Below are 14,797 nucleotides of genomic sequence, written 5' to 3'. Positions count from 1 at the left end.
TTTTCCTCACTCTGTTATTGCTCTAGTTGCTCTCAATGGATACTTTCTGATTTATTTGATATTTTGGATGGAAGCCAGTGCTTTTCCACCAGCCCCAACTTTACTTGCAGAATAACTCTTGGAGAACAGAAGGTAATGGCAGTGCCAGAGCAGTGTGTACAGCTGTAGACCTGGCCTGGCAGAGTTGATGTAAACTAGTGCTGTTATTACTCCCTCGGTTCCTTGCTTGCTAATGCTACTGTTTATGCATTTTAAAACAGCAATCACCTCTTCTTGCAGCAGTAGCTTCACACTTCATGCTTGTCTGGAGCTAATGGACTTAGGCTGTACTGGGATGCCTTGATTAAGCTTTGCTATGGTGAAACTCTTCAGGTGTGCTATTCTGGATCTCAGCCCTAGTCCCAAGAAGAGTCCTTCTCTTTACCTAGTGAAGCGTCTTGAGCATGTGGTTGGTTTGTTCTAGTGCTTGCTGCAGTTTAGCTACCTCCTTTGCAGATTTAAGTGCCTTTTTTAGCAGCACAGTGTGATTGTCTGCAGTTAGACATTTAAAGTACTAACCAAGTAGACTGACTTGGATTTGAATTTTGTTGTCCATTAGTTTGTTTAAAATCAGTAGGATCCCTGAGTGCTTGAGAAGTCTGAACAGCTCATGGCTCAATTGGCATACAAAGATTAACACTTGAGCATTGAAAATGTTAGCAAGTGGAATTGATGAAAAAGTAATCTGCTCAGATGCACATCCCAGCTGGGGGAATGGGGAAAGAGAACCTCAACAGAGCTAAAAATGTGTCAGGTCCATTCCTGTGTGTTTACCATACCATGCCACTGCAAAAACCTGTGTTCAGAGACATTGCAACTCAATTCATTTATAATGGCCAAGGAAGTTATCTTTCATCAACTGAGGTAAGACTATGGGCACCATGGGAATCACACTCCTCAGACTGCTCCATTGCCTCAGCCAATGTAGACAGAGACAGTGCTACCAGCAGCTACCACAAGTCAGCTACTGCAAACTGATCTGTATTGAACCCCGAGTAGATCTTGTCTTTAGCACTGTTTTAAGTTTTATTTTGTTCCTGGAGTAACAGAGGGAAATAAAAAAAAAAAAAATTAAAAAAAAAAAAAAAGTTTTTATTGCTTCCCCTGTTGGACTGATGAGACTTTTCCTACATAATTGATAAGTGACTTCTTACTTCCTGAGCTAAGGATTATGTCTCCAGAAGGATGGCTCCCACTGGAGCTTGCAGAGGTAGATAATTCAGAGACAGCACTCTAAGGTGCAAGTCTGCCAGACTGGAGTTCAGCAGCAGAAATCTGCTGTCTGACATAGGTATTCCTTATGTGCTATGACTCATTGTAGTGTCTACTGAAATGACTGTCTGAGCTGCTTTCTTTGTCAAAACTGTCCATATTTATATATACTTAGATATATATATAATCTTAACATGTAGCTTGCACACACAAAACCTAATTTGTTTTATGGTATATGTGTGGTCTAGGTGGCAAATCTTGCTTTTTCCTTGAAGGAACAAAAGAAACTTTCCACTATCCTAAATGTTCTGTCTAGAAATTCAAGTGGATGCTTCCCAAGGTCTGCCTTCTCTGTTAAAACAGGCTCCCTACCCAAAGTGGATCTCCTGTGAAGGGTCACTGTGTCACCTCCTGCTTGGGTCTTCATGGTGTTTCACAGATGAAACAGCCCAGACAGAGATTCTAACATGCAGTTGAAAGAGTACACTAGAGCTACAACTTCCATGAACAGAGCAGAAATGTTCATTTTCATGAAACACCCATATGTTTTTAATCTTCCAAGTACTGCAATACAGCTTTTTGAAGATGAAATGCAAGGCCTGGCTAGAACAGAACTCAGGAGAGCCATAAAGTAAGTTTTTCAGTGACAGGATGCACTTTTCTAGCACTATGTGGTCAGTTTCTCAGCAAGTAACTAAACATTAATGTGAAGTATGTAAGAATAATTATACCCATTTAACAGATGTCTGATGGGAAACAAAGCAAAGTAGTAGTCAGTAGTCCCCCTGGAGAACCAGAAGACCAAATTAATTTCTGACTGCTGTATCTTAGTTTCTTTCACATCAGTTTTTAGCGCTATTGTTTGTTAGATCAACTTTCTCCTAACTACAGCGTTTGAATGGATGTTTTAATTCACCTTCATCACCTAGCAAGCAAACATTAGGTTAACCTCTTTGTCCATGGAGGCTGTCCCTGTGAAACTGCTCATTTTCCTTTGGACAGTGACTTGAGGAGCAATCTGGTAACAGCCCACAGCAGAAAGCCTTGCTCGTGCTCCATAAGAGAGCTGTGTGTCTAGCATGGCTGCACTGGGAAAACGAGTTGTCTGCTCTGGACTGCTGAAGAGGAAGCCTTTGAAAAATGTTATTCCTGGTGGCAAGTAACTGTTCTATTATCCCAAGTGCCTTGTTGCTAGGCATTTCTTGTGTCTTATTTTGGTCATGGCTCACATATTTTATAATGTAGTATGCTGCCCTTGGAGTAGAATCAATCTGCATTTTTTTTCTTTCATATTCCTCTATTCTGTATTTTACAATCCCATTCCACTACAGACATCTGACAAAAGCCTTCGCTTCTGCTGATAAAACTTTTTTTGTTCTTGCAGTTTTGCAGTGCAGCTGTTTTCATATCATACCCACTGCTAAAGGTTTATTTGCCCAGAAAGAGAACTGTCATTAATGGTTAGAGCCTCTAACTGAAAGCTGTTCTTATTGGCATTGCTCTAAGACCTTGAGGTCTCTTAAGAGATCTTCCACTGGCCTTCATATTACACACAGATATTACAGATGAATGGTAAGATGCCATTTACCATTCCCATCCCTGAAGAGCCTTCAACCTTCTTGTTAGCTGCCTAACTCCTAGGTTTATTACTTTTTTTCCCTTCTCACCCGTTTGCAGTTTATTCTTTTTTTCTGTCTCTCTCTCTTCACCCATAGGATTCATCCCTCTTGTGGTAATGTGTAGAAACAGGAGCTGTGATATTCTGGTGCTGCACAAATACCACAGTGCAAACCTGATATAGTTACAGTTGAAGATAAAGGCTTGCTTCGGGGGTGGGTTTATTTAGAGAGGGAATTGTGCCCCAATATGAATTGAAGACAGTAGAGGTAGTTTTATATTAGTTTCAGTGCAAAAACAAACTTTCATACTCAATCCTACATCTTCTTTATTTACTTGCTCTTTATAGCCATGTAATTCCATATACTTTGAGAAATTGAATTATGCCTCATGCTAGCATTAACAATAAGAGAAATAAATGCAAACAACACATTATACAGGTAAACACTACAGGATATGGCCATTAGGGGACACAGAAGAATGCAAATTGTATGCTTTGGATGCTGAAAAAGATTGTTGGGGTGTGTTTTTTTCTTATTCCACTCAATTTAGTCTGAAGTACCCAAGATGTTTGGTGGGTCTGTTAGTCTTATAGCAGATTATGCGACACAATTACTTCAGCAGAGAGAAATATTTGCCTGAAACTATGTGGAAGTCAGTTTGATGCAATTGAAGTTGGATTTCAAAATCAGTTTCTTACGTACAGGACTTAAACATCCTCTCTATCATTTAGGTGGAGGCAGCTAACTGAGACTCTAGTTCCCAGCGGGTGGTAGGAGGCATGCAGGAACAGGGACTGCTGCGGCAGCCCATGCAGTAGCTCTCCAGCTCTGCAGGAGAAGGAAGTCCCAGGGAGCTGGGAAAATAGTGCAAAGCTTTTACAGTTAGTGCTGCAGAGTTTGGAAATGGCTCCATCGATAACTGCCACTTCGGCCAATAAAAGCTGGCGTTAGCTTTGCCTCCCAGTATCCAGATCTTGACTTTGTTTTGTCCTATGCTTTTGTTAGTCTTTCCTCTAATCCAGTGTGGTGGTGTTTTTATTTTTGATTTTTTAAATTTATTTGTTTCTTGTTCCCTTTTTTTTTTTTTTTTTTTTAATGGTCCTCATCAAGCAGCTGTTCCTAGTGTGGGCATCTGATCGCTGCTGCTTCTCATTTGCCGTAGTCCCTCCAGGACTGTAATGTCATCAACACCTGTTTCTTATTCTTTGGACTGCTGACTGAAAGGCACATTAACCAGATCCTTCTATGTCACCCACAGAAGGAAATGGCCTGTTACCAAAGCATGCATAAAAAGACTAAGGCTTTATTTGTTATCTTCCATTTTGCCTCTCATGTTTTGTTTCCTGCCCCTCTCATCTCAGGAGGGCAGAATTCCTGGCCTTCTTTTGCAGATCAGCTGTCACTAATAGTGCCTTGCTTTGCCAATTCAGTAGCAACTCACCTTTCAGCAACTTAACAGCATCCTTAGAACCTGCTTCTTTATCTGGTATACCCCAAACATTTCTGCTCCTAAACAGAATGTAACTTTAACTGTTTGGCCTTCAATTATCTTTTATCTTTCTTTGCTGAAATGAAAAGAAATTGACCCTTCTGATTTTGTCAATAATTACAGCCTGCAGTTTTATCTCTGTAAAATTCCATTCTAGTTTGTGGACTAGATTTAAGTCTTAAGGCTCACACTACACTTGCCCTCCTCCAAAATTTCATTTTAGTACATGTAAGGAAGTATTTATTAAGTATTATTACTGCAGTTGCCAGAAGGTTTGTTATTCTAGACATAAAATACATTATTGAGGCTGGACTCATTGCCTAAGAAGTTTATTTTGGCAGAGGTTCTCTTGAGCCATAAGAAGGACTAAGGTTGGAGTTGTTTTAAATGATTTTGGAAAGCTCTGATAAGATGCTTAAAGAAGACAATACTAAATCTAAATCCTTTTATTTCTAATAGGCAGAAAATGCAATTAACCATCTTTCCCTGGAGTAGTAATATAGCAGGCTCCAGCAGGTGTGTTACCAGGGCAGTATCAGAATAAAAAGTCTAGTCAGTCTTTAACTATAAAAGTAAGTGAAATGCAGAGCAGATGCTGTAATAACCATTAATTTATATTCACCAGCAATATTTGTTATAAAAGCAGATGAGGACACTGGAAAAACAAGTTATTTTTGGCTCTTCCTTGCAGTATCACAAGAAAGCTACTGTAATGTGTTTAGCGGTGCAATGAATATATATGGGCCGAATTTATCTCTGCTATCATCCTGCAGAAATGTGGAATTAATTTAGTCCTAAATTCCAGTTTGTGGAAGGAAGGCTGAAATTAGAGGAGTTTATTGCACATCACATGAAGTTTTACCAGATCTGGTACTGAACTAACTCGAAAAGAAAACTTCATGAAGAAAACACAGCCATGTGGAAGCTTTACACTAAATGTTACTGATTAGACTCTACAGCTAGGAATTCCTGTAGAAAGAGATTTTAATGAGTAGTGTAATAACTTGTCTCCAGAGGAACTCAAAAGGAAAGCAGCATTTCTGCTGATTTCTGTAAGACTGTTGTGCTGGGCTCTTTGGACTGGTTTGCCAATACAGCATGTTCCTGTAGAGCCCCACTTTAGCATGGGGACATGGCTATTGGGTGAAAGGGTCAACGCTATCTTGGATTGTGCAGTACTGGATTGTACAGTACAGAGATGCAGAAAAGCTTTGCCGTAGGTCAGTTTAGGTGGTGCTATTTATTATCAGAGGTGAAGGCAAAAGGCTCCATCAGCCTTGTCAGTGTATGAGAACAGCTGAAAGTCCTCACTCCAAAGCACGGTGTTCAACTCCGGAAAGAATTTCTCCTTGAACTCAGGGTATTTGTGTCACCTCTGCCTTTGCTGTAATATTAAACAACCCTTTCTACTAATGCTAAAGTGTAAGAACAAGTGAAATAATGCTAGAATTACTCCTGGCTCCATCTTCTTCATGAAATTCTGGGATTAAACCGGAGTTTTGATTTCTCTGCAAAGTTTTCTTTTTATATTGAGACTATATGCTAACAGACCAGAGGTGTAAAAAATCAAGGCAGAAGTTCCCTCTGATTGTTACTCTTGCAGGTGGCAGGTGGGTGCTTATGGTATTTTGCCTATATTTGCCTGTGTTGTAAATCAGATTTGTTTCAAAGCCCTATTAGATATTTTCCTCAGTTTTGAATGGAACCTTGATTAATGTCTTTGACTGGTGGCTTGCTAGACCTGTGAAACACACAAGCAGGAATTGTTTCAGGCTAGCAATGCAGCCAAACTCTTAGTGGCTTCCAGAAGAAAAAAGCCACACACAAAAAGAAATAATGTCACAGGTTCACTTTAGCAGAAAGATTTGCAGAGACTTTTGTGCTGTCTTTGTGGAAAAGTTTAGAGTATTTTTCCTCTGATGTTTCATTGGAAACAATTGAGCAAATTCACTACAGATTTGCTGGTAGACTCAGTTCAAGATGTGCATTTCTCAGCGAGAAAAACATCCAACGTGAAATAATGCTTGAAATAGCTATATCTTTTATTTTTTTCCATCTGGAAGTGTTGCCATTGTGCTGTGTTGCATCTTTACTTTTTAGGGAGAGCATCAGTGCTTAGAAGTTTCATGCCAAGAAGCTTGGGGCAGGGTGAGATAAGTGGTCAGTGAGTTGAAAGGATTCTGATGAGCAATCAGACAGAGGAAGAGAGGGATTCTGAAATGACATGAGGGGACATGTGATGTTTTGAACTGTGTCAGGAGACACCCTCTAAAGGGGACAGGGCATGAAAGAGAGGGAACAGCATCCCTGTGTACACCACTTAGCAGTGGACCTGGGTGTGTTAGCATGGTTTTGGCTGTAACCCTGACATGGAGGGATACTCACACAACGTGAATGTGGTGATTTTACTTTGCCAGCTGCTTTCCCTGGACTCCCTCCACTGTCGGTAGAAAGCAAATACTTCTCTGGAGGGTAATTCAGGAAAGAAGCCTCATTTAGTTGTGCAGAATTGGTCTCTGGAGAGTCTCTACTTCTCTCCATTGACTATAGAGGGCAACTACATTTGGACTTAAAGATAGATGGTGTGAATACTTTTCTCCAGCTTCCTCAGTGGCTCTGTTCTGATTTTAAAGGCCTTGAGTAACTGAACTATGTGATGTTTCCTCTCAAGGTCTGTCAGCATTCAAATGCACACAAAGGAATACATTTCAGAGGCCAGACTTGAAGGGCTTGGATGCTTATATCAAATCAATCTCAATCACATGGTATTCAAGAGTTCAGTCTCTTGTACCCAACAAGTAATGGTCTACAGAGAGGATGTGGTCACAGGAATAATAAACAGAGTGTAAGACTCATCTTGAGTAACTATGTGGGGTAGAAAGTGGGGGGGAAAAGCACATGCCACTTGGTGTACAGGGATTTTATATGCAAATTGCTACCTGGAAAGGAAACTAACTTTATTGAGCATAAAGCTGCACAATGGTGTTTCCAAGAAAATCTGAGTTCAGCAGAAGTTATGCTTATGTAAGTAGGTAGTGTGGAGCAAAGTGAAGAGACCTAAGGAATGAGAGACCTGGCATTAGAGCATCTTGCATCCACTGTGCTTGGTTCAGGGTATGAGGTTGTAAGAGGCAAGGAGGTTTGTTCTTTGGACTAGCTTTAGTCTAGTCCTGTGGACTGCACAACTTGAGTGGTTACAGCTGCATGTGGTGCTCTCAGTGTATCTTAAGATGTGGCTTTGTCCTAAGGGAAGCCACACGATGCACAACAAGGCAGCTCCATGAGCTGCATCACAGACCAGGAGGTAGTGATGGCAGGGAGATGCACCTCAGCAACACTTCGTTGATCCAAATCAAATTGCTAATGATGGCCTATACAAAGACATTTTAAAGGGACAGACTTTTAAGTTTCCTGAATGCTGTTTTTAGAACTGAGCAGAGTTGCTTGAATTAGGTTTTTTGCCAACTTTGTTTAACTTGACAAAGTTAATTTTCTTCAGAACACTTCTTTGTTTGTTTTGTTTGGGCTTTTGCTTTGGTTTTGGTTTGAAGTCCAAATACCTAATTAATGGAACTCTTTTGCCTGCCCTTGAGAGCTGGTACATCACCACCATGTGCCTCAATGGTTAGTAGCTGCAGCACATCAGAGAAGAAAGACCTTACTCAGCAGATCTAGCTATATTATGTACTTCCATTGTGCAAAGATAAGAAAGTAGCTAAAGCTGGGAGAAATTTGAGTGACACACACGTCTGTCGCAGATTAGGGAAAGCAAGAAAGTTGGCAGCTGCTTTAATAAAGGTTGTATCATGCCTCATACCACTGATGAACAAAGAAGTGTGAGTGTTCTGGTGAGGGCTGCAAAGCTTCAGTCAGTGATGAGGTGTTCTCTGAACTCTGAATTACAATCCCAGTTCTTTCATTAGTTACCTTTAAGGGATGCCATCAGGCAATCTACACATGGTATCAGAGAATTCATCTTCTACTTTTGGTATTATTTTTAGTTAGACAATTTTATACCTTTTGCCTTTATGTTGTCTGGAGGATTTTTTTTTCCTCCTATTTTCCTCTAATTTTCCTTACTTTGAGTTATTTTTATTCTGAGCTTTGTAGGACTTCAGAGAAAAACTAATGTAGCCACATTGTAGTATGTACTCCCGCCCATCCTGTATGTGCAGTATGAGAGCTGAACGGCATGTATGTGCTCTAACCTGCCCAGAAGTTCTGCGCATAGCACAAAACAAATCATAGTATCATTTTGGTTGGAAAAGACCTTTAGGATCATGAAGTCAACTACCATCTATATCAAGTCTGCTGTCAAAGCATGTCATATAACCTTGTCAAGCCATATGACCTTATGCTCCAGACAATGCAACATATGAAAGTACTAACTCCACAAGAACTTGACTAGATTTTCCAGTCTGGGTAATTAATGATCTGGTAAGTCTGTGATACAATTGCAACAGCAGCTTTCTCCCACGAGTCTACTCTTGCTGTCCCCTGGAGATCCAGTTTTGAGTGAACAGTCGTCAGCAAATTCCATGCAGGCTTTCACTCCTCTCCAGAGATTCAGAAAAGGGTGGTGAGGTCCATGTTTGTGTGCTTTTGAATGCAAACAGTAGGCACTGAGTGGTGACCACTGAGAATATATGAAAGATGATGAAACACAACAAAGGCAGCATTTGAAGCAACAAGTGACCTGAGGTGGATGCTCTCAACTGGTGAATTTCCTTTAGAGCTGTGCTGAGGTGTGAGGGGCTTTAATCAGAATTTGGGAAGAATACAAACAAAAATGTGGTTAGAAAGGAGAGAGAAGTTTACTGGCCTTGCCTGAAATTCAGAGGCGGCAGAGAACTTGCCAGAGAAACGCACACTCTCATTATTACACTTGCCAGAGCACACAAATCCCATTTATTAATATTGCAGCAGAGGAAGGTACAACTGTAATCATTTGTGATTTCAATAATTTATATCAATACACAATTCATGAAGTCTGTGTTTGCACATTTGGAGAACACTACCGCTGAAGAGGATCTACTGAAAATGTAGGAGATGAGTATTTCTAATCTCTTTCATGCTCTTTTCTCAGTTCCCTGGAAGAACAAGACAGCTACAAAATGTAAAGATCTAGGTAAATCCTGGCATTAAATCTGCTGCAAAATACATGAAAGAGTGTAGGTCATAAAAGAAGAAAAACACTACCCACAAACAGGAGTGCTGAAAACAGTATGCAAACATGGAATTTTTAGCTCCTGAGTCTGCAGATATGTTTTCCTGTAGCACAAAACCAGCTCCATCCAGAAGAAATCAGCAGGTCATTTTTCTTTAGGATTTGCACTCTAGTAAATACATGCTGGTGTGTACTCAGCTACCTATCTCTTCAATAGATCCAGTTGCAGAAACAGTGTTTATCAAAATGTCGTGTTATACGTAGTCCACAGAAAAAAACCTCCAAGGACTCACAGCAGTTTGGAGGAAACAGGACCTCAACAGTGGATGTGGCCCTGTCCAGATTGGCTTTGAACATTTCCAGAGAGGGGAGAGCCACAACTTCCCTAGGCACCCTGTTCCTGTGATGAGACACTGGAACAGTTGCCCAGAGCAGTTGTGGATGCCTCATTCCTGGAAGTATTTAAGACCAGGTTGGGTGAGGCTTTAAGCAACTTGGACTGGTAGGAGGTGACCCTGCCCAAGGCAAGGGGGTTGGAACTGAATGACCTTTAAGGTCCTTTCAACCCAAGCCATCCTATGATTCCATGAAGTGAGGCTTTAAGGAGTGATGACTGGTAATGAGGGGAGCAGAGCAAGTGGCTCATGAACATTTTGTAAAGCTGAGTCTGACATATAGAATGTTTCTTGATATCCTTTGGGGATAGCAATTCTGTAGCAGGAGATTTTTTTCTTCTTATTTTTCTGTTTGTTTTTTTTTGGGGGGGGGGCGGTTTGGTTTTATTGAGGTTTTTTTGTTTGCTTGTTTGCTTTTATTTGTTGATTTATTTCCATGTTTCAAAAGGTAGGGTGCTGAGGTATGTTCTGATCACAGCCCATTTTTTGCACATGTAGAAGTGGAATATTTCTGCTGTAAATAAATAGGAAAACACACTAAAAAGGGAATTACCTCTGCTGCTAGCCTGTCAGTTCATGGAGCCACTTCTGTTTAGCAAGATGTAACCTCGTAGGAAAGCAGGACAGAGCCTCCTCTGCCATCAGACTGGGCATATTTGAAAAGACTATGTCATCTGTCACACTCAGTAGTAAGAGAGGTTTCTTTTCTGGACTTAAAATGTAATCATTGCCAGAGGTAAGAACTTTGGCTTGGCTTTTTGATTTATTTATGTTATTTGTCATCACAAAATGACAAATAGAGGCAAACACCTTGAAAAGGGAGCTGAAGACCAGAAGAAGAACAATAGTTGAAACAAGTTAGAAAGACTAGAGTGGTTCAGATTTCTTTTGAAGGAAGATCTGGTTACATTTTTCTAGCTGTCAAAATTATTGATGGTTTAATTTGTAATTCTTTTTGTGCCAACCTAATTTTCATTGACGACATGAAAAATTGATGGCTCAAAAAATTTTTATCTTTTATGTTTATAGATGATTTTAAAGAGAATTTTTAAAACAAAACTTCAAAGCTCCCATTAAACTGAATAATTTCCACCTCAACTCCAACTAGTGTTTATATGCACCTGTTTAGGTAGGCATTGCAACAAGCTTTAGCATGAGGAGGTAATTCTGACTGCTGTCATCTGTTATCAATATACATCCATGGTTGTTCCGCAGGGGAGCAGAGGTGATGCAAATATAAAAGTCCAGTACCATACCTTCTTCTGCAGCCACCACAAACATTGGTGCACCCACAGATGAGAAGTTTTCAGAAAGCCTTCGTACAAGTGTAACTTCTATTTCCTAAGAAATAGAAATATCCTGCTGAATGTACTTTCAGTTCCTCTTTTAATAGAGGGTAGGAAAAGCACCAAGAATTATTTATTGCTTGGGTATGAAAAGTGTCATTCAGAAATACAGCATCTCAAGAGGGATTCTAAATGTATGCATATTTTTTTTTTATCAGGTAAACTATTCAACACAATCATCAAGAAGACAGAATCTGAACGATTAAAGGAAGGAAAGAAAAAAGGTAACTGACAGTTGCAACTTTTTGTTTGATACCCTTTTGCTCCCCAGAAAATTAAGAAACAAAACAAACCCACAGAAATCCACTTAGTAGCTGAGGCTTCTGTTTTATAATGGGGTCACTATAAATCACAAAGAAATAATCAAAAGGATTCTGGTAATGTCCTATCCAGATGAGCTGTGCTCTCACTATTAATCACTCACCAGAAACCCGTGTAATCTATAGCTGCTTGTCTTTTATTTATTTGTTTATTAGGCTATCAAATGCTCTGATTTCATTAAGAGCCTCTTCTCTGCTGAGAAGGTATTTAACATTTTGCATTGCTGTGGGCTGTTTTCTGGGCTCCACAGCCTAGTAGCCCCATCTAATTGCTGCTGTCCTCCAGGCAACACTGTCCATCAACAGCTCTCCAGTTCCCACGTCAGGACCTTGTCACCTGCGAGTACAAATTCTTTATTAGAAGGCTTTCATTGAGGGGCTGGACTCTATTCACTCTCTAAGTTATTTGTAAAAGCACTGTACATAAGGGTAGACTTTCTCCAAAGATCTATATGTCCCCTTTCTCCCTGTAGCAACTATGTGCCAAATGACAGCATGAGGATGTCTGTACCTCTGGGGAAAACTTTCTGTCTTGAAAAAAAGCGAGGATTTCTGAGGGCAATTGAGTATGTTTTCCTTCAGGGTATGGTACTTCCCAAAGGCAAGTTCACACTCTAAGCCCTAGGTACACTCTGTAGACAGCAGAGAGAGATTTCCTGAGGGCAGATCTGAGCCATAGCTAGGCTTACTTGTCCTCTGAAAATGTCCCTCTGTTTGTCCTGACTGGAGCAGGAGTCTCAGATGATCAAAGTTACAGCACAGGAGCAGAGAAGTGGAGAAACCAAAAGGATTTAGTTTGGCAGGAGAGCTGCAAGGGGCAGGAAAGGAGAAGCAGCCTCTGATCAGTCCTGTCATGAAGTGACAGGCAGTCAAGTTGTTCTGAGTGTTAAAGGACAGGAAAAGAGAGGAATTCACAGCTGGAAATGATTTCTTAAAATCCTCACTGAACATGAAAAAATGTGACTTGAAGGACAGAACAAATAGGACAAATGCATCTTCTGTTCCCTACTCTTCTGTCTTCCACATCACAAATTATTGGTCTTTAATTTTGTGCATTGTCCTGGCAGCTGACATTTTCAGAGGAAAAAAAATGCTGTTTTGCAAAGGAGGGAACAGACAAGTGGGTTAGGAAGAAGATGACAGAAAAAAATACCACAGGTTCCAAGAGTTATGGAAAGCAAGTAGCAGTCAAAGAAGAGTCAAAAGAGCAGAGGAGTATTGTGAGCAAATTAGTACAATCAAGTTAATTTGTTTTCCAAACATGAATATGCATGATGTGTATGCACAGGTAGAATGCATAGGATGCATGATGTGTGTCAGGAAAACAAATTGTTACCTCCCAAGGTGTATACCTTAGTGAGATAACCTGTTCTTAAAAACTCCCATTGATGAAGGACCTTCAGTCTTGCCTGGCAGTGCACTACACTGTTTACCCATCATTATTTGTTTTCCTAATAGCTGATATAAATCTTACTTGCTGCAGTTTAAATCCATTCTTCCTTATCCTATTCACTGTGCAGAAGGAGAAGCAGGACATGTTTTTTCCCTTGCTGCATACTTGAATAGTCATTGTGCTAACTCTAAGCATTCCTTTCTCTGGCCCTTGCACCCCTCACTGGTTCAGATACATTTCCCAGGCTACAGCTGTACCTAGCTGGTTTCCATCTTTAGTAACAAACATGCTCAGAACTGCCCAGAAAACTCCACTCGTGACCATCTATCTCAGTTTCTGCATGATGTGAACACACATCCTTATGCTGACAGGCAGCACTCTCATGTGCATGTCTCAAGAGGATGCCTACCCTAACATTTGATTCACCTCTTCAAAATCTACTCTAATATTTTTTATCCATCCATGGGTAAGCATATATCTTCCTGTCTTAAGGGTGAGAGCGACTATGCCTGACAAAACTGTGTCTTGTACTTGTCACATAGTTTATTCAAGTCTGGTCTCAGCCTGCAGTGTGCTTGCAGTCTGATCCATCTCCAGTTCATCACAAAATGCAATATACATATTATCCATTTCATCTTTTTGGCACCAGAGCAAACACTGTGTTCAGGGCAAACCCCTGTAACACCCCTTGGCACATCTACATCAATATCCAGACGCTGTCGTTATTCTCTGAGTATTCTCTTCTAAATACTTCTGTTCCAGCTCCTGTTCCAACAGGGCAGCACTAAATGCTGTTGCCCAACTTTCAACTCTACCATAGCCACATCATGGCACCTTCACTGTAGCTTATAACCCACCATATTTCACCATGTGCTCTATTTGGGCTTAGGAAAAGTCCAGGTTTAGAACTAAAAATGTCGACCTCCTGTACCATCAGGGAAAGTGCCACCACTGAATGCTGTTGTCCATCTTGACAATGTCTTGGAAGCTATTTCACAGCCCAGGGAAATTTGGGGTTATTAACTTTACTTTTATTTACTATCCTTCACAATGTACTGTATTTGGGTTCATCAGAAGCTCAGGCTTAAAACTGACAATGTCCAGCTCCTGCTGCAGCAGGGAAGCTACCAATGTGGAATGCTATTGTCCATCCTTGAAAATCACTGGCAACTACTTCATAATCCCCCTAAAAACTGGGGGAGCTACCTCTGCTTTATTTTCTATTCCACAATGTCCTCTTCAAAAACCCACTTGGAAAAATTCCATGGGCTGTGACTCTAGGAGGAAGGGAAACCCAAGAGAGCTGGGTAATATTCAAGTCCCACTTCTTCCAAACTCAAAGTTGGTGCATTGCTCAAGTGAAAAATCAATTACAGAAGGCAGGATGCCTGCATGGATTCGAGGGAAACACAGTGCCCTCAGAATATATACTTTTATCACCTTGCTGGTTCTGAAAACTCAATAAAATTTCCCAACCAGAAACAAAAAGCTGCATACAAAAAGACTTGCTACTGCATGTGCAGCTAAACCTGGACTCTTACTGATGCTCTTCCTCCCGACACCTGCTACTGATTCTCCAGGTGTGTCTGCCCAAACAAATCAGGCAGCAGCAAAAGCACCTGAAGAGCTCAGAGCTTGGTGCAGATGAGGCTTATGTACCCCAGGCTCTGCCTACCACCCTCCCACAATCCCCAGGGAAATGGGTGGAGGCAGCAGCAGCAGCAGGTGTGAAGGTTGTTGGTGCAGGAGCACCAAGGTTTCTGCTCTCTTTTAGGTTTTGTGCTTTGCAGCATGTTAGACTGGAAGAGTGACCATTA

At 40.7% G+C, this 14,797-nt stretch overlaps 1 long non-coding RNA gene across 2 annotated transcripts in view; it reads left to right on the top strand.

Annotated features, from left to right (window-relative positions):
* Positions 1-11,493, top strand: part of LOC135189357 (uncharacterized) — an 85,264-nt gene extending 73,771 nt beyond the window's left edge. Inside the window, exon 3 of one of the 2 annotated variants that reach the window (XR_010308049.1) lies at positions 11,426-11,493. This is a non-coding gene — a long non-coding RNA (uncharacterized LOC135189357). Of the gene's footprint in view, positions 1-9,445; positions 9,528-11,425 lie in introns of those variants that run through there. The other variant, XR_010308051.1, reaches the window with a different exon arrangement.
* The last annotated feature ends 3,304 nt before the right edge of the window (positions 11,494-14,797 follow it).

Source organism: Pogoniulus pusillus, chromosome 32 (assembly GCF_015220805.1).
Source record: "Pogoniulus pusillus isolate bPogPus1 chromosome 32, bPogPus1.pri, whole genome shotgun sequence".
Classification (NCBI taxonomy): Eukaryota; Metazoa; Chordata; class Aves; order Piciformes; family Lybiidae; genus Pogoniulus; species Pogoniulus pusillus.
The sequence above is the reverse complement of the archived record's forward strand: the minus strand, read 5'-3'. Positions and strand labels throughout refer to the sequence as shown.